Below are 18,756 nucleotides of genomic sequence, written 5' to 3'. Positions count from 1 at the left end.
ATTATTTTTCTTCAACTTAAGTCTTTTATGAAAAAAAAATTTCTTAAAGCTTTTATCAAGGTATTCAAGCCATGAACTCTGAATGGTTGTAAAATGCTATCCTGCATTCTTCTTCATCTTCCTTGAATATCTTTGGAAAAGAGGCAAGTGTTAGTTCATGGGTGAGAAAAGAAAAGGCACACCAGGAGGGCTGAATACGGCTCCTGAACTCGCTCCTGTAGGGCAGCCAGTTCAGAGATCGCAGAAGCATCTAGCGGTGAACAAGGGGCCAGGCTTCCAAAGAGTACAAGTTACTAATGAGGGGGACTTGTCAGAAAGAAAAATCCCATGTGTGTGCATGTGTGTGTGTGAAATTTTTATAAACTAGTTTTTTTAATATTATAAAAAAAGTCATCCTCAGAGTAATCATTCAAATAGTCCAAAAGGGAATAGGTGATCCAGGTTCTATAACTGTCAGAAAACCATATATGTATATATATATATACTTATCTACACACACATATATTCATATATAGTATGTAATTCAAATTAGGTCTTTTATGAAAAAAATGGGGGAAAATACTTCTATAAGGTATTCAAACTATTAACTCTATATGGTTTTTAAGAGCTACCCTGAGTCCTCCTTTTCTCATCTTCTTTGAATACTTTTGGAAAAGAAGCCATTTTTTAAGTAAAACACAGTTGAGGTAACATAATAGATGAACATTTAAAAAATGGGACAGTGAAAGCCTGGCACATAGTAGACAACAAATGTTTATCAAAATATCTGCTTGTGAAATAAACTATAATGCTCTTTTGCAATTTGTTTCTTCTCACTGAACAGTATATTTTGGGCATCTTTCCATATTGGTTTGTGGGAACTGGTGCCATTTTTGTTCACTGCTGCATTGCACTGCATTGTAGGGATGCACTGCTCCTTGTTCGACCCAGTTGATGGGTGTTTTCATCACAATCAAAGCTGCAATGAACATCTTTTTGTATTATCTTTGCACATGAGTGTGAGTCCTTCTGTAAGATAAACAGCCAGGAGTGAAAACACTGGGTCAAAGGGCACATACAGGTTAGGATGTCAGGATGCAGTACTAATATTTCTTCAACAACTCTGAGTGAAAAGCAGGAAAGGGCTCCGTTTTTCCTCAGCCCTGTCCCTTCATTCCAGATATTCTTGGCCTCATTCTCAACAATGCTTCATCAACTGTTTCAGTTTGGGTAATTTGGAGGACAGACCCTAAGAAAAATACTCAACTGCAGGTAGTTTATTTGGTAGATGATCTCAGCAGATACAAGCAGGGGACTGTGGAAGTAAGATAGGCAGTAAGGGGTGGGTGATCAAATCATTTCCTGCTTTGGGCAGCTGGGGCTCAGTCCTGCTGGGAAACACTGGGAAAGACTGTGGCCCACAGCCCAGAGTTACCCCTACTGTGGGGCATGGAAGCGGGGCATTTATCCATTATGGCTATGTCGCCTTGTTGTTTGCAAACCAAATCGAGGGGCTCTTCCAACCTGTCCTGAACAGAGGTCAAGTACATTCCTGCAGCTGGCAGAGAGCTGCAGGTGCTCAGAGGAACCAGCCTTTGCCTGGTGGGGATGAGTGCAGAGAGGGTACAGTCTGATCAAGGACAGCATCTGATTCATCACTTGGCAGGAAGTGGCATGATTCTCAAACAACTGAAGACTCCTCCTGACACAAGAAATCAGAACTCTACTGATGTTTGCCTAGATGGATGCCTTTGCCTTTTTGGCTGCTAGCACTTCAACCTCTTTCTTTTGGGGGGACTTCTTTTTTTCTGTAGTTCTTTGAGGGAGGCTGAGTCCCCTTTCCACTTTGAAAGCCCAGATGGGGAATGTTTCTATCCTGCCTGCTGCTCATGAGAACAGGGAGTGGCACAAAGATTCAGGGACAGTGACAATTCATGGTGGCAGTAGCCAGCTTAAGAGCCCAGCAGCCTGGTGTCTCCAAGACAGCAGAACTAGCAACAGTGTTGTAACCAGTCTGTTCTCAATCTCACTCCCAGCCACCCCATCTCCATCTGTTCCTACTGGTTTTCCAAGCCTGCTTTTCTAATGTGCATATCAATTCTTGGAGCTTTACAAGAGCTGTCAAATAATACAACGCAGAGAGAGTTTGTTGTTTGCAATAAAGAAGCTAAACTACTCTACAGGGTCATTATTTCTTTTCCCACCATGCCATCTTCTCACAAATATCCATGTAAACATATTACAACTATATGAATATTTCATTAGAATGTTAAACACTAGACTATTGGGAAATGATTCTAGACATCAGGAGGGATTTCCATCAATGACAGCCTGGATAAAGCAAAAAGGCCAATTGATGGGGCCAGAGGTATAACAAAAAGATAATGGGGGATTTCCAACTGCCTTCATTGTGGTCCACCATTGTTAGGTGTCACCTTCCCTAACGAGAGGAGCCATCCTCATCAGCAACCTCAGTACAGGGACAGCTTTCTAGGCATGCAAGTAAGGAAAAACTAGTGTCCTACAAAGAATCAAAAAAATCAGGCTTGTATCAGACTTTTCCTCAACAATAATATATAACAGAAGGCAATGGAGCAAGCTATCAGTGTTTTGAGGAAAGGACGTTCACAGCCATTTAAGGGAGGGAACCTGTTGTATCCCCAGCAGGTACCAATATGCCTATGGAAGCAGTTCTAATGAAAGAAAGAAAGGAAACCTATAAAACTGAAAATATTCAAGAAGATATGACCTGAAAACTACAAAAATGTATTTTAAAAAATTAACCAAGGATGGGAGAAGGAGAACAATTATTGCTGGGAAAGGAATTTGTTTTCTGGCAAATCAAAGGAAGCATCACAGCCCCCCAGAGGCCACACAAAATAATTGCAAATCCTGGGTACAGATAAGATCCATGAAAGACAGCTCTGGGAGATCTGATATGCAAGTAACAGGAGATCCTCTAGGCAAAAGACATAGAAGGAGAAAAATAATAATTAAAAATGAAAGAAAACCAAGCTATAGAAAAAAAGTTGCATTTTTAGGACTAAAGGGCTCATCAACTCCCAAGTGGCACAAAAACCCCAAAACTAATCATATTCTGGTGAGGTTTCTCAGACTTGAAGTTAAAGAGAAAATTCAACATCTTTCCAGGCACAGGGAAAGCCTACTTGTGAAGGAAAATGAAGCAGACGAGTATTGAACTTCTCATCTGCCACAGTAGAAACTAGAAGACAGTAAAACAGTGATCCTAGGTTTTGAAAGAACAGGACTACATCCCAAGAGTCTCCTACGCAGACAAATTCTCATGTATAAAGACTATTTTTTTTGATATGTAAGGATTCAGTGAGTATGCTGGTGTTTTCTGGGGGAAGGTGCTAAGAAAAGTACTTAAACTTCAATCAGAAAATGAAGACTGCAAGCTAATGTAAAATTAAGAGTACAAAAACTATTTGGGAATGTGAGCGTTGTAACATTTATGGTGGAATCTAAAACTAATGATGAAAATGTTACTGGGGATGCCGATATCAGTGTTAAATGCTAAGAAAGATGGGAAGGAGCAAGAACTTTTGAATGTGGTTTACACAGAGGAGAGCCAACTAGTTTTCTTTGGGGCATCATTAGTTAGAGGAATAGAGGCTTATATTTCTTTGGAAAAAATTAAAACTTAATGCTGCTTGAGTTAAGTTCTTCTGCCAAATGACTACAAAGGTGGGGTGGGGGGGAAGGAAAACAAAGCCAATAAAATATGTATATATCTACATGCATGTAAGTGTTTAGGTATGATTGATAAGGCATACAGAAAAGCATTAACAATAGATGGTAGGTTTATGACTAACTTATTTCTCCTGTTTTTAATATATAAAAATAACAGAACAATAAAATTCTGCATGTGGAGGCAGGATAAGTTCTGCACCCAGTACCATTTTGGGGAATGACCCTCTTGAACTCCACACTCTGACTGTCTTTCCACGTGGTTGGGTGTGACTGATCCCGGGCCCTGAGAGTCCCCTAGCAATTGGCTTGGGGATAGGTATGTGACAAGCTGAGACTCACACTGCAGATAACAATCTAGCTCTTTTATCTGAAATAGGATGAGATCATTTTTGCCTGTCCTAGAATGAAGCCACATCAGAGTAGAGAAGTCAGGATTTAGAAGGAAAGAGAGAACTGAGATAGCCTGAAAGACTCTAAGGGGCAGACAGCTGGCGAGGTGCAAGCCCTCTACCCTGCCAGTTTACTCCTTAGACACCCCAGTTGTTTGAGTCTGTACATTTCTCTTTTTTTACATTAGCTGATTTGAGGTGGTTTCTGTCACTGCTAACTAAAAGAATCCTGCCTAAGGCAATGTCCCAACCCCTAAAAGTTCAGGACACGATGACTAATATGGCCTGTCTGGGTTTACTTTAAACAAGAATACTTTTCCTTGCCAGTATAATATGATTTTAGCCCAAGGTAAATTTTTCTATGAAAGCAATTGCCATTTTCACTCTCCTTATGAATAAAGAGTGCTTTTGGGGGCTCCTCCTCTTACCTTTATCAAGTGATTTGTTTGTTCTGCCAAAGGCTATTGCTTGGGGATGGTTCCACTGTCCTCCTTAGGCCCTAAATCCTCATCTGCACTTCCTAGGTAAAGACCTCACTCACAGAAAATCTAGCCTGTCCCACTATCAAGCCATGTCCCCTCTCAATTACCTACTGCTCACTACACTCCAGGCATGATGATTTTTTCTTTCGTGACCTCAACAACGTCAGATTTTACCGGCCCCAGGGCCTTCACCCATGCTGTTCCCCCTGTCTCTAAGCTTTTTTCTTTTGAGACCCTCTCTCTTCCTTCTCTCGGCTGATTTTTCATGTGTCCGTTTGAATATTATGTGTGATATTCCTTCTTCCTACTTCCTTGACTATCCAGTTGAAGATCTGATGTCATCTTCCATTTTAGTCTTCACTTTTCTTTCATAGCATTTATTACAAAACATACTTTTACAGTTAACTGTATTTCTGTAATTTTGTGTCTAATATCTCTTCCCTTCCCTAGACTAGAAGCCCCATAAGGGCAGGGGCAGAATCTGTTTTATCCAAGACTCCATCTCCAGTATCTAGAACAGTGCCTGACCTATGCCTGGTTGTCCCGTGATAGTTGTTGAATGGACAAGTGTTTCTGCACGACCAGCTGTTAATACATCGGACAGTTCCCGGCATGCAGTCAAAAGGGGGCCTGCTTTCAGGAACAGGGCATCTCTTAGGAGACTTGTCCATGAGACACTACACAGATTAATGACTTTGCATTGACTTCAGCACAGCAATAATAATAAGAATCAGGAAGGAGTTTCCAGGAAAGCTCTGGAGTCTAGAAAGCAAATGGATGACATGGAACTGGGGACGGTTCTATATTCCCATCAGTCTTACAGACATTGGCCAGGAATCACCTGCATTTGTATGCAGACTATTTCAGGGCTAGTGTTCAACCATATTAACTGGCAAACTCCTGGAACAAACAAATTTATTTTCACAGCATAAGAATGTACCCATCAAATTCAGAGGCTGGATTAGAAACACTTTAGCAGCAAAGTTGGAGAAACTACCTGTTGGACTCTCAGATCAAAAAGGAGGAGAATGTTTTCAATATTAGAACCATGCTTTTTAATTTTATGAGCATTTTGGTATTATTTTGTATTATCTCTCACAGTATAGAATAATACCAGAGCCAGGACTTTGGAATCAGCAAGGCCTAGATTTGAAACGGGCCCTGCTACTAACTAGCTGTGTGACCCAAAGCAAGTTACTTAACTCCTCTGGGCTTTGGGGGCTTTTTTCTTCTGAGAATAGAGGATAATATCAGAACCTGCCACATAGGGTTATAGTGAGTGTGTAGGAATTAAGATGTCATAATTAATCCAAAGCACTTAGCAAAGTGCCTGGCACCTAATGAGAACCCAATATTTGTCAGCTATTGTTGTTTTAATGTTATGGCTGTTGTTGTAGATGTAGGTGAGGCTCTAGAACGGCAGATGTCTGGCACATAGCAAGAATCAATTGACTACCGTTACTCTTTTTGGTCCAGCAAAACTGATATTCAAATATTTAACAACCCTGGCACCAGCCAATCGGAGGGAGGCTAAGCATTAAAATTGTGGTGATTGAATTTGTGGGAGACAGGGAGTCAGGTACCATAGGACAGAGCAGTGGGGGAGGACAGGGGTGGCTTTGAGGGTGGGCTTTATTTGGGGGATCTGGTTACCAACCAGTTCAGAAGTATTCCCACATTTACCCCCGAGGGTGGCCGCGCAGGGTAAAGCAGCTCACCACCAGCCCTGGGGCCCTGGGGGGAGCTACACTGCGGGCACTGCTCGTGCTCATCCAGTTAGAAAATCAGTTCTGAAGGCTCACGCACACTGCTGGGGGCACCATCAGGCCTCTGCCTCCTTTCTGGACCCTTCTTCGTCTGTCACTTTCTGGCCCCACCACGCCCAGTGACTGGCACCCTCAGCTGCCCCTCCACCTCGGCACTTTGTGGGGACAGGCCTCTCTGTAAACCCCTACCAGTCCTGAAGGACCACTTCAGGTTCCCCTCTGCCCCCACCTGAAATAGAGTTCATTGCCCTGTGGGTCATCCCCCCACCCCAGCCTGAGACCCCCAGGGCCCCTGAATGGGTGCCTGCTTCCCACTCTCCAGCTGCACCACCAGACCTGCCATCGGGCAGAGGCCGCAGGCTGGGCCTGCCTTCCCATCCCCGGCTGACTCCCGCTCCGGAAATGGCCAGTCTCTATTTTGAGCAGAGGAACGTGTCACGCCTCCCTGGGCCAGGACACCTCCTCCCTTGCCAAGAAACCACACTCCAACTGTGCTTAGCCAGTGAATTTTCAGTCCTGGTCTGCAAAGGCCTTTGGGACCTTTTAAGTTTCCTATATCCTCTGAGCCTCCAAAAAGTAAATCTTATTTTCTCTTTCTTCCCACCAGTCAGCTATATATAGCTCCATGCACAATAGCTAACCTCGGAGGGCTGACCACTTGGACAGGGTGGGCCTATTGTCCCAACACCCGCCCACGTGCAGCCAGAGGCTGCCGCCCAGCTGGAAGCCGTGCACAGGGACAGGGGAGGGGGTGGAGGGAGGGAGAGAGGCAGAGCAGGAGAGAGGGACAGAGACAGAGAGAGCGTGCACACGTCCAGCCATTTCAGGCCCCACAGATCCTGGCTTTGCGACTTCTTTGCTGTGCAGTTTTGGATCGCTGACTTGAGGCCTGTGAGCCTCAGTTTGCTAAATTGTCAAAATACTCCAAGTTTGCTCAGAAGGGCAAAAGGCTTACTTTATATGTGTCAACAATCTGACTCAAGGCTGGGGTCACAGTGGTTGCTAAATAAATACCTGCTGTTAATTATATTATCTGGCAACTTTTCGAAACCTCTAGGCATTTGGGCAATTGAGAAAACTCTCATTTCCTTCTGTCTCTCACATACACAGCACACTCACCCATACACAGTCAGAAAAGGGAAATTGCTCATCTTTCTTAATCTCTTATCCATGGATGTCGCATATCTAGGCTTATTCCTAATATTTGTGGGGCAAAAGGCAGAGTAATAGGGAGGCCCAGATATTATGGGACTATATACTAAACAGTTTTGTCAAAGTTTAACTGACACAAAATAAAATGCAGGGGATAGGTTTTGATAGAATATGTACCCATGAAACCATCACCACAATCAGATAGTGAACACATCTAATACTCCCCAGAAACCCCCAGTCTAATTCCACTTTCATATACCTCACACCCTACCCCCACCATCCCAAGGCAAACAGTTTAGCAGTTTTTTTTTTAATAAGCTAAACATACACATATCATAGGATCCAGCCATTCCACTGTACTTACTCAACAGAAAAGAAAGCATTTTGAGTTTTATATAAATGGAACCATAAAGTATGTAGTCCTTTTACTTTGCTTATTTGTTTTAGCATAATTTTTTTGAGATTTATCCATGTTGATTGCATCTGCCAATATTTCATTCCCTTTGATTGCTGGATGTATTGTGCAAATATACAGTTTATTGAATTGTACAGATATAACCCAGATTGTTTATCCATTGATCTGTTTATGAATATTTGAGTTGTTTCCTGTTTGGGGCTATTACTGATGAAGGTGCTAGGAAAATTCATGAACAAGATTTTGTTTCTCTATATGCTTTCTTTTCTGTTGAGTAAGTACAGTGGAATGGCTGGATCCTATGATATGTGTATGTTTAGCTTATTAAAAAACTGCCAAACTCTTCTCCTTACACAGTTGTACCATTTTTCACTCTCACCAATAGTGCATGAGAGTTCCACTTCCTTCACACCCTTGCCGACACTTGGGATGGTCAGTCTTTTACACTGTGGTGAAAAACTGTGGCATCTTATGGTGGTTTTAATTTCCACTACCCTAAAGACTAATGAGGCAGAGAATTTTATGTCATGTGTTCATTTGCCATCCATCTATCTACTTTGGTGAAATGTCTGTTCATAACTTCGGCCCATTTTTTAAAAAATGAGCTGTGATTCTTTGAATTTTGAGTTTTTTATATTCTGTATACAAGCCCCTTATCAGGTAAGTGATTTGCAATGATTTTTCTCTGTTGGTGACTTATCTTTTTATTCTCTTAACATTTTTCAAAGAGCAGAGTTTTAAATCTTGATAAAATTCAAGTGATCTTTTTTTCTTTAATGAATCATGCCTTTTGATCTCATCTCTAAGAAATCTTTGCCTAGCTCAAGGTCAAAAACATTTCTCTAGAAGTTTTAGGGTTTTTAGGTTTTACCTTTCAGACTATGATCCATCATCGGTTAACTTTTATTTTAAATTATTCCATTTTGTGTATAGTGGGAGGTATAGTTCCAACATAATTTTTTTACATGTGGATAACCAATAGTTTCAGCCCGATTTGTGGGAAAGACTACACTTCTCACTAAATTGCCTTCGCAAATTTGCCAAGAATCAGTTGTCTATTTTTGGAGGCTCTTTTCTGTTCCGTTGATCTACCTTTGTGCCAATATCACACTGTCTTGATTTCTGTGGTCTTAAAACCAAGGTAATGTTAGCCCTCCAATTTTATTCTTCTTTTTCAAAGTTGTTTTTGATTAATCTAGATCTAACTTTTCTATGAATTTTAGTATCAGCTTTGTCAATTTTTAACAAAAAAAGCCAGATGGGATTTTGACTGGGAGTGTATTGAATCAGAAAAACTTGGAGAGAATTGACAAAAGTATTGAGTCATCTGACCCATCAACAAAGTAGGTTTCTCCATTTATTTAGATTTTTTAAAAATTCATCTCAGCTATGTTTAGCCATCAGTTTATTGCACACATTTTGTCATATTCACCCCTCAGTATTTCGTAACTTCTGGTGCTATTGTAAATGGTGTTTTTAAAATTTTCAGTTTTGGTTGTTTATTGCTATAAGTGCAAATACAATTGATTTTTGTAGACTGATCTTGTATCCTGCAACCTGGGTAAACTTGCTTATTAGTTCTACTAGCTTTTTCTAGATTCCATCAGATTTTCTCCACAGATGATTGTGTATCATTGGCCAGCAAGATCAGTTTTAGTTCTTCCTTTCCAAACTGGAGAACTTATTTCTCTTTCTTGACTCACTGAAACCTTCAGTATGATGTTACATTGGCGGGAGCCATGCTACTCAAGCTGTGTAGCAGAGCTCTGGCTGGAGGAGACCCCCGCAAAGAAGGGGCCTTCCCAGCTGGCTCCCCCTATTACCTACCTTGATTTTGTTATTCTCCATCATACTATTGGCTTTGCTTTTGCTTGCATTTTTGCCAAGGGCTAAGCTAACCTTTGATAAGCAGCACAGAAAGGAGGAGAACATAAACTTCCAAGAAGCTTTTCGGGACATTGCTTCTGAAGAATGGAACATGCAGGGGCCAAATGGCGATCTTGGCGTAGAATACCAAAACCTGCAGGTAGCTAGTCAGACACTGACCGCCCCATCTCCACCTCAGTGGGAATGCCCCCCTTGTTTGCAACGCTAGTGGAATTAGTGATGAAGGGTTTTTATAGGAAAATTAGAGAAATAGAGTTATGGGGGAATATTGAATGGAATAACCCTGTTAGTCAGCAACTCCATGAAAATAAAAACTCCCGGTTTAGTCCCTACAGTGATGTGGCCATGGGGACCTGCCTATTATATATCAGGGAAATTTTGGTATCTGCCTAGAGGAAAGAGAAATATGGATAGATAGGGAAATTTATTTTGCTGCCTACTGTGCCCTATGAAAGGGTGTATGATGAAGATATGAATTTATGGCTGTAGATTGATTATAAATGTATTAAAGCCTCTAGAAATATAGATGATAATACCTGCCCAGCTATCTGTGGCAGTGGGTGACCTGTATTTCACCCCGAGCTGATAAGACTCCATAGTCACTGCTACATGCTGCACGCTTCTGCGGTCACATGCATTACTTAGAAACCGCTTTGCATAGAAATGAGAGACACAATAGAGTACATGTTACTAAGAAAAGTTTAGATCAAGGAACAGGAAAAGGTCACCTGTCTGATACTTGGCTAACCATGTATAGATCAGAAGGAAATAGAAAGATAAAGCTTGCCTATGCTTGTTAATCAAAAGAATAAATAAAACATAATCATATCCTTGTGCAAAATGGTATAAATAAAGATGTCATTGGCACTTTGTCGAGAGACCTCCTCCCTCTGACTCTGAGTCCTGTCTCTCCGGGCGCCGACTCCGTCCTGCACCTTCGGGCCCCCCCACCCCTCGGCTGGAGCTGGACTCCGGCATTACATAGAAGTGTAAGACTGACTGTGTTTGGTTCTTAATCTTAGAAGGGAAAGCCATTTAGTCTTTGACACTTAAGCATGATGTCAGATGGAGGCCTTTCGTAGATGACCATTATCAGGCTGAAGAAGTTCCTGACTCTTCCTGGATTGCTGAGTTTTGTAGTTTTGTTGTTGCTGTCTTTAAACCCGGCATGGATGTTGGGTTTTTAAATGCCTTTTCTGTATCTATTGCTATGATGATTTCTTTTATTTTTTTTTACTTTGTTGATATAGTGAACTATGTTGATTGATTTTCAAATGTTAACCAACCTATCACTTCTGGGAAAAATGCTCTCTGAGCCTGATGGGTTATCCTTTTTATAGATTGCTGGATTTTTATTTGCTAAATTTTGTTTAGAATTTTTGCATTTATGTCCATGAGGGGTATTGGTCTGTTGCTTTCCTGTAATGTGTTTTCCTGGTGTGGTGTTACAGTAATGCTAACTTCATACAATGAGTTGCTTCCCCTAGGGTACAGTCTGTTCTTGGGAGGGTGCCCTGAGAAAAAGGCCCACATAAACACTGGAAGACCCTCAGAAGCATTCTGGCAGGTGGTTAGAATGTTCCATTTACCCGGAATATGATCTAGAAAGTTCTGGGTATGCATTTTCTCTTTCTCAACAACTCCTTACTACACTGTGGAGAGCATCTCAGGCAGGGCTTCTTAGAGTACTGGACATAGAGCAGGGTCCTTATTGCAGGGGGCCAAGAAACACCACCTCCATGAAGCCTTCTGGAATCCTGACTACCACCATCTGGAATCTTTGCCCACCATGACTCTAACCTCTTTCTCTTCTAGAAACTTTCCCATGTGAATCATCCTGGTGCAAACCCTCTCTAGGGAGGGTCCACTTTCCCTTTGGGCACTTACTGCCTCCTTCCCAAGGGAATTTAGACATGCTCAAAGTTCTCCTCTTAAAGAACAACAACAAAACAAAGCTGTCCACAGTTCTGGAGACACTTAGCAATTTTGGAGCCTTATCTCCTTGCATAGCCCAATTTCCAGAAAGAGCTGAACATTCTCACCTTGTCCCAGCATCCCATTCACCCCCAAATAAACCGGAATCTGATTCTCATCCTCACCCCCCATGGCCAAGGTCGCCAGCAAACTCTCTGTTGCCAGTCACTTGGGAGCCCTTCCCTGCTTGACCCCTCACAGCCTTTGGCACCATTGGCTGTGCCTCATCCTGACTCCTCTTTTTTTTTTTTATTTCTTACAAGGCTGATCCTCCCCTTGCATCTCTGGCTTTTGCTTCTTCCACAGACTCCTCCATATTGGTGCTCCCCTGAGATCTGTTCTCTCTTTTCTTCTCATTCCTCAGACTCACCACCTAATTCCAAATGCCTTATCCCATCCCCACCAGCAGCCACAGATGTTTGCTCGGGCTGCACACTGCACCACTCCAGAGAGCACCATTCACACGGCAGTCACTGAAAAGGGTGATGCCCAGATTTAGGTAATGCACTACCTGGTTGACCTGCTTGTACATACTCCAAACATGCCACTTGACATCCTACAGAGCAATGGTCTATTGACATCTCTTGGCTATGAGGTTTTTGCAGGCTGAATTCACCCCTGAATCCTATTTAAAGGGCCTGGGACACAGTAGATGGTCTTCATGGATGTGCTGAACAGATGAGCCCACCATGCCATCCCAGCCAGTGTAGATTTCTCAGTTGAGAAGGGCCACCATGCAGGACGCATGGGGTCATCCACCTTTGAACTATGTACTATGTATCTTTTTGGGCTAGAGGAAGGGACTGTTTGCTCACTCGCCTCTCACCAGACACTCCCATTCTTTGAGCCTGATGCTAGCTCTGCATTCTGCTCTCTCTTTTCTTTTAATTTTGGTATCATTGATCTATGATTACATGAGGAACATTATATTTACTAGACTCCCCCCGTCACCAAGTCCCCCCCACAAACCCCATTACAGTCACTGTCCATCAGTGTAATAAGATGCTGTAGAATCACTACTTGTCTTCTCTGTAGTTGCACAGCCCTCCCCATGCCCCCTCATTATACATGCTAATCGTAATGTCCCCTTTCTCCCCCCCCCAACTTATCCCTCCCTTCCCACCCATCCTCCCCAGTCCCTTTCCCTTCGGTAACTATTCTGCTCTCTTTTTGAGTCTTGGTTTGCTTGTTCATCTAGCAAGTAAAAGCATCTGCCTTGCAGACTGTGGCAAGAATTACTGAAGCAAAGGCATGGACAACGCCCCCTGCTTTCTGTCCCCTTTTCTCCACCCCAGGGCATGCAGGATAATGCCACTGGGTAAAAGGTACCTACCTGGGAAAATGTTTTCTTGTTGATCACGGAAGGGCATCTAAAGGGAAAGGGAGCCAACCCCCTGCTTTACCCTCTGCTAGCTTTCAGCATCTGTCCTGCTCCGTCCGTCCTACTCCTGCTTGTTAGTGTCATTTATTTACTCACTGATCCATTCATTCCACAAATGCTGAGCGCTCCCCACTGCCAGGTGCTGTAGCAGGCCCTGCGGAGAGGGGGTTCATGTGTAAGGCAGGTGTAATCCCTGTCCTCACGACACTGCACTCTGCCACACTGGGAAACGTCTGAGTTTGTGTGGGTGTATACTTGCTCCTGGAGGAAAAGATGGGCTGATAGGACAAAGAGTAAGGGAGGGTGGGGTGTGTGCGGAGAGAAAGAGGTGGCCCTTTAGAGCCAGTATTCAAGGAAGAGCCTCTGAATAGGTGGAATATGAGCTGAGTGTTTAAGAATGAGACTGGAGGGTGGGGAGATCTCTGAGAAATAGGGAAGCAGCTAGGAAGGGCATGCTGAGAAGCTCGTGTGGTTGCATCAAAACAGGGAAAAGGAGAGGGGCACCAGGTAGCAACAAAAAGGCAGGCAAGCACCAGGTCATCCAGCAAATAGTCTGGGGTGCAGTTGAAAAACAAAAGGCAGTCTTTCGAGGTTCTGAGCAAGAATGGATATGATCTGCTTTAAGGTTTCCAAAGACGGGGGATTTCCTTACTGTCCAGGGACATTTACCCACCAGGGGGAGCGCCTGGAACACACCCGCTGAATCTTTGCCTTTCTGCTGGCCAATTCTCATTTCTAAACGCAGGCTCCAGGCCCCCGAGTCGGGGCTTCATCGGGAGTTGGGTATGGATAGGAGGGAAATGATCATAGGCAATTACTTCGGTAATTGCTTATGGAGCCTGTTATGCGTCTGGCCTGAATGAGGCACATTACCAGAATAACTTCCCAAACAGCCCTCAGGCATATACTATGAATAGCCCCATTTTGGAAAGCAGTTTCGTAATGACAATTTTAAATGTGTATATTATGCAGCTCAGCAATTCCACTTTTGGGAATTTATCCCCAAGAAATAGTTATCCACATAAATGAAGCGGCTTGAGCAAAGATGTGCATTGGAGCACTATAATGTAAACTGGCTAAAAAAAAAAAAAAAAAGAAACTTCAATGTCCAGTCCTACCGGGGGAATGGCAAAATAAATCATGGACTCTTAAGGAACTATCATAAATAATGAGAGATGTCCAGATGAGGTTGTAGGAACATTTCCCAGACACACGGTAGAATTCCCCGCAAAGCTGGTGCAGTACAGGCCCATTATAACAAACAAAACACAGCCGTAACCAAAATAAAGCTACATATCTTTGTTCACCTTTATATGTAAATATATAGAAAGACAAGAAGGAGGCACAGCAAACTTTTAAAAATTAGCTGTTAAGTCTGGGGAGGGGTCTGGATTGGTTCCCCGCATGGCTTTCACTACCTGTACTGACTTTTATTTTTCATGTGATTTTTGTTTCATATGAAATAAATATAAAAAACAACTGATGAAAAGTTTGAACTTGAACTCACAGCTAGGAAGAAGGGTTGCTGGGATTCAACTGTTGCAGGCAGCGGTTTATAGTACTGACCCATGAGTCACTCACTCAACACATGTTTACTTAATGTCCCCTGTGCAAGGACAAAATGGAAGAGCTCTGTCTAGTAGGGCTTATTAGTCACTTGAAATATTTTAAAGAAAGACAGGCAGGCAGATGGACAGTCCTTACCCTCTTCCAAACTTTTGTTCTGTCCCTGAATCATTACTTTTTGTAATTCCTAATGTTTTAGTTAAACCCCCAGACTCAGTTTATTCATCTGAAAAATGGGGCAACATTACCAACCTCACTGAGTTTTCTGGCCATTAAATGAGTGAAATGCTTAATCCAAAGCTTGACACTATGGTGTATGCTCAGTAAAAGGGACAGTATTCTCCCAGAGGTCTCAGTCCCTTGGTTAGCAATTGTATGGGTCAATTCTCCATCCAGATCCTGAATCCTCCAAAAAGACAGACATGTAGACAAGGGGGCCGGGTAGGGAAAAGGGGGAATGCTTGCTAGGGATTTTCTCTTGAGCTATAAGGCTTTAAAATTTGGAGGTTCCATCCCGGGCTACCCCCGGGACCTCAGCATCCCGGTAATTTTTCATTAATTCACTCACCGCCCCATCCAAACAACCACTCGTTGATCACGAACTCCGTGTCCCCAGGGCCCAGCCCAGGGCCTGGCACAGTAATGAAGTGAGCGGGTCTCAGCCCTTGGCAAGCTCGCAGCTGCTCGTGGGCGATTTTATGGAAGGCCTTGGACTACCCGCGTCTGCTCAGGGGCGCTCTGACCACGATTAGAGGTCTCTGCTCCCGCCACGGATTCCCGGTCCCTTTTATCTGCGTTGCTGGCAGAGCTGGGGCGGCGGCACCGAGAGGCCTTCCGTGACTCCTCCGACCAGCTCTGATCAGGGGCGCAGCAGCAGGGAGCAGGCGGACCGGGTGACATAAACAGCCCGAAGGCGTGGAGCATCTGCAGCCCGGCCCCTCCACGTCACTCCACTATAGTTTAGAGGTTTCTAGAAGCACCACTCCCGCGGGTCGGCTTCAGCTCAGCGGTTACTTCGCGTCAAGTCATGTCTGACTTCCAATCCCTCTTCTGGGGTTCGAGACCCGCGGGCGCTTCCTGACCCTTTTGTCTTCCGCAGTCTTTTAATTCCTTCTGAGAATTTCAGACGTGTCCTTAATACATTGCATTTTGCCCATTTTTTTTTGTCCTCTGAACTCCCTCTCAGAATTTTAAATGTGTCTTCTATTGTACTTCATTTTGCCCAATTACATAAATAATCGATTGATAACATACATTGAGACAGTTTTGAAGGCCTGACCCAGAGGGTCACCCCTGAACCCGGAATCTGACTGGTCCTTGTAGTGCGAGCTGACCAGCCTCCGCTGCGACGTCAGGTATGTGTGGGCCAAAAAATAGCACCTAACAGGAGACTCGTGGTCAAGGTCAGATCCCGGGGACTGTCAGGCAGCAGTGTGGATTATAGATTTCATTACAAGGGCGAGAGAGCACGTCCGGAACTCTAACAATCTCTGCCACTTATTATTTTATCCTATAAACAATTTTCCTCCCATGTGCAGCGATCCACAGGACCTGCTGGACAGCCCACAGGTAGTGCGACCTGCCCCTCCCCCCTCCAGCTCCCCGCTGGATTTTTCTTTCGGGCCCCGGAATGCCCCGAGTTCTCAGTCAGTGCAGTTTTACCCAAGTGGAACGTTCCTCCGCACGCCTCTCCCCCATTCAAAAGGAGAGCACCCCACTTAGGCTTCCTCCAACTTACTGGTTTCCTTCATGGCGCCCGCACGGTTTTATGTGCTTGTGTTTAATGTGGGGCTCCCCTCTGGATTAAAGACAGGAGGGCAGGGAGGGAGCTTAGGCGTCTCTGCACCCGCGGCACCTCGCACTTGGTAGGCTAGACTGAGCATCTGCTGGGTTAAAGCACACGGACACGCACAAGGATTTTTCATTGCAAATGCCTGTCAGCAGAGCTTCTGCTGGCGTATCTTTAGGGCTTTAAGGCACCCGTTGCCCAAATTCCCTCTGGAGAGGTCAGGTTGATTGGGGGGGCGGGGGCTTTATTCCCCTGGGAGGAAATCCCTGAGCGTTAAAATCACCAGAGGAAGTTTAAAAACTACTGTGACCAGAATTCCCTTAAAACCAGTTAAAATCAGAATCTCTCACACTGAGATGCAGCTTTCGGGATTTTAAAAAGTCCCGCAGGTGTCTTACATGCAGCACGGCTGAGAACCGCTCCGTGGGTTCCTGCTGAATGCTCGCTTCCCCTTGGCTACCCGAGGGGGTGGTTACAAGAGTCGGCTCCCTTCACCTGCACGGTGGGGCGTCACGGGGCCTGACCCTGAATCCAGGGAGGCCCTGCAGCCCCCGGGGCAGGGGGTGTCAGAGACAGGCAGGCACCAGCAGAAGGTGAAAAATCCGTATATTTGGCAGCGGGTGAGGTGGACTCTCACCCGCTCTGTGGGTGAGCTCTGCGCTCTGTGGCTGGTGGTGTATGCGCCTTGTACGGTGGCGTTGGCTCTGTGTCTGACCTGCAACTGCATCCGGGCAACACAGAGCCTCTTCTGCTCTGAAAAGCCCATTGTTTAGCTATCATGAGATAGTTGTCATGAGACCTCGGGGTGGGGGCTCCACCCTGCTGCATGTCTGGCCCATCTTGCTGGTGTCCTGATTTTTAAAAACTTCCATGCAGGGCCAGGCAGAACAGCTGGACTTTGAATGGAGCCCCTTGTGATCACTCAAGACCAGCGGCCGGGGAGCTGGAGGGCTGGCCAGGAAAGAAGGGGCTACTTCACCCCCTTCGTTCTTTTGCTTCGCTGCTTCCACCTTCAGCTGTAACTGAGCCTCCTCTTTTCAGGGCCTAGGGCGACAGCTCAGAGAAGCATAACTGCAGAAAGGAAACACTCAAAAGTCCTCCCAAAGAGCCCTGTCTAGAAGCCAGAAGTCCCTAGTATGCAGCCATATGTCCTTCAAAGGGTATCTAGTGACCTTGCAGAGGAATCCTGGCCCTTGAGCTCTGGGGTGGGCATGGAGCTGGTAGGATGGGGTCTTCGCACACAATAAATGGTATCACCCTTTCTCCCTTATGCTTCCTAGCACAGCACTGGCATACAACAAGCATTCGATAAATATTTATTGAAAGAATTAATGTTCAGAATGATAATCTCATCCCCTCCTTTCAGGGAGATGCCAACTTTCCCTATTTCCTCATGCCGGGGAAATCCTGTTGCTTTCCAGAAATGGGTGTTCTGGCTCCAGAAACTGATGCACGAAATGGAGGGGAAAAACCTAACCAAACAAACCATGTATTTCATCTCCCTGGCAGCTGTTGGTAAACCAATAACTAGACATCTGGAGAGAGGGCTGAGCCAGATCTCATTGAAATCACAAAGTCAATGGCTTTCTTTCAAGACTGTTGCTCTTTGCATATTTGCATAATGATGCCAATGTGCAGCTGCCCCAGATCTTGCCAGTAGACTGGATTTATTCATGCTGGGTTCCAGATGTGGCTGGCAGGACCCTAGTCTGCTTCCAGCTCAACCTGACCTTGCCCCCTGGGGAAACAAAGCTTTCCCCTTGGACCCCAAAGCAGAGCCAACTGGGAGAGCCAGATGCCCCCTCTCTGCTGGCCCTGAGCCACTGTCTTAGCAGATGTGGTCCATTTCTCTAACAATGGTCCTGCATCAGAATCACCTGCTGGCTCCACCCCAGGTTTTAAATCCAATAGGTCTGAATTGGGGCCCCGTTTTCACTTCTGACAAGTTCCCAGGTGATGCATGCAGCAGGGTTGAGGGCCACCGCTCCCTAGGTTCCTGCTGAATGCTCGCTTGCCTTTGGCTACCCAAAGGAGTGTCTAGAAAGGTCAGCCTCCTTCACCTGCATGGTGGGGCTTCCCAGGGCCTGGCCCTAATCCTAGCCCCCGACTCCATCTTGGCCCAGAGCACAGGCTGTCTGGGAGTGAGGACAATTCAGAGGCCTCTACAGATGCCAAGTGAAGAAAATGAAAATAAATTCCCAGAATTTTCCCCAAATATGATTTTTCTAATGTTGAAAATAAAATTACAAAGATGATAAAGGG

At 44.6% G+C, this 18,756-nt stretch overlaps 1 long non-coding RNA gene across 1 annotated transcript; it reads right to left on the bottom strand.

The window, feature by feature from the left end:
- Nucleotides 1-831: 831 nt before the first annotated feature.
- LOC130680343 (uncharacterized) lies at nucleotides 832-15,832 on the bottom strand. Its single transcript, XR_008993319.1, has 3 exons — nucleotides 15,274-15,832; nucleotides 13,092-13,293; nucleotides 832-958 (listed from the first exon to the last, which is right to left on the bottom strand). It is a non-coding gene; the product is annotated as an uncharacterized LOC130680343 (long non-coding RNA).
- Between the last annotated feature and the right edge of the window lie 2,924 nt (nucleotides 15,833-18,756).

Source organism: Manis pentadactyla, chromosome 13 (assembly GCF_030020395.1).
Source record: "Manis pentadactyla isolate mManPen7 chromosome 13, mManPen7.hap1, whole genome shotgun sequence".
Taxonomy (NCBI): domain Eukaryota; kingdom Metazoa; phylum Chordata; class Mammalia; order Pholidota; family Manidae; genus Manis; species Manis pentadactyla.
This window is presented reverse-complemented; position numbering and strand designations above follow the sequence as displayed.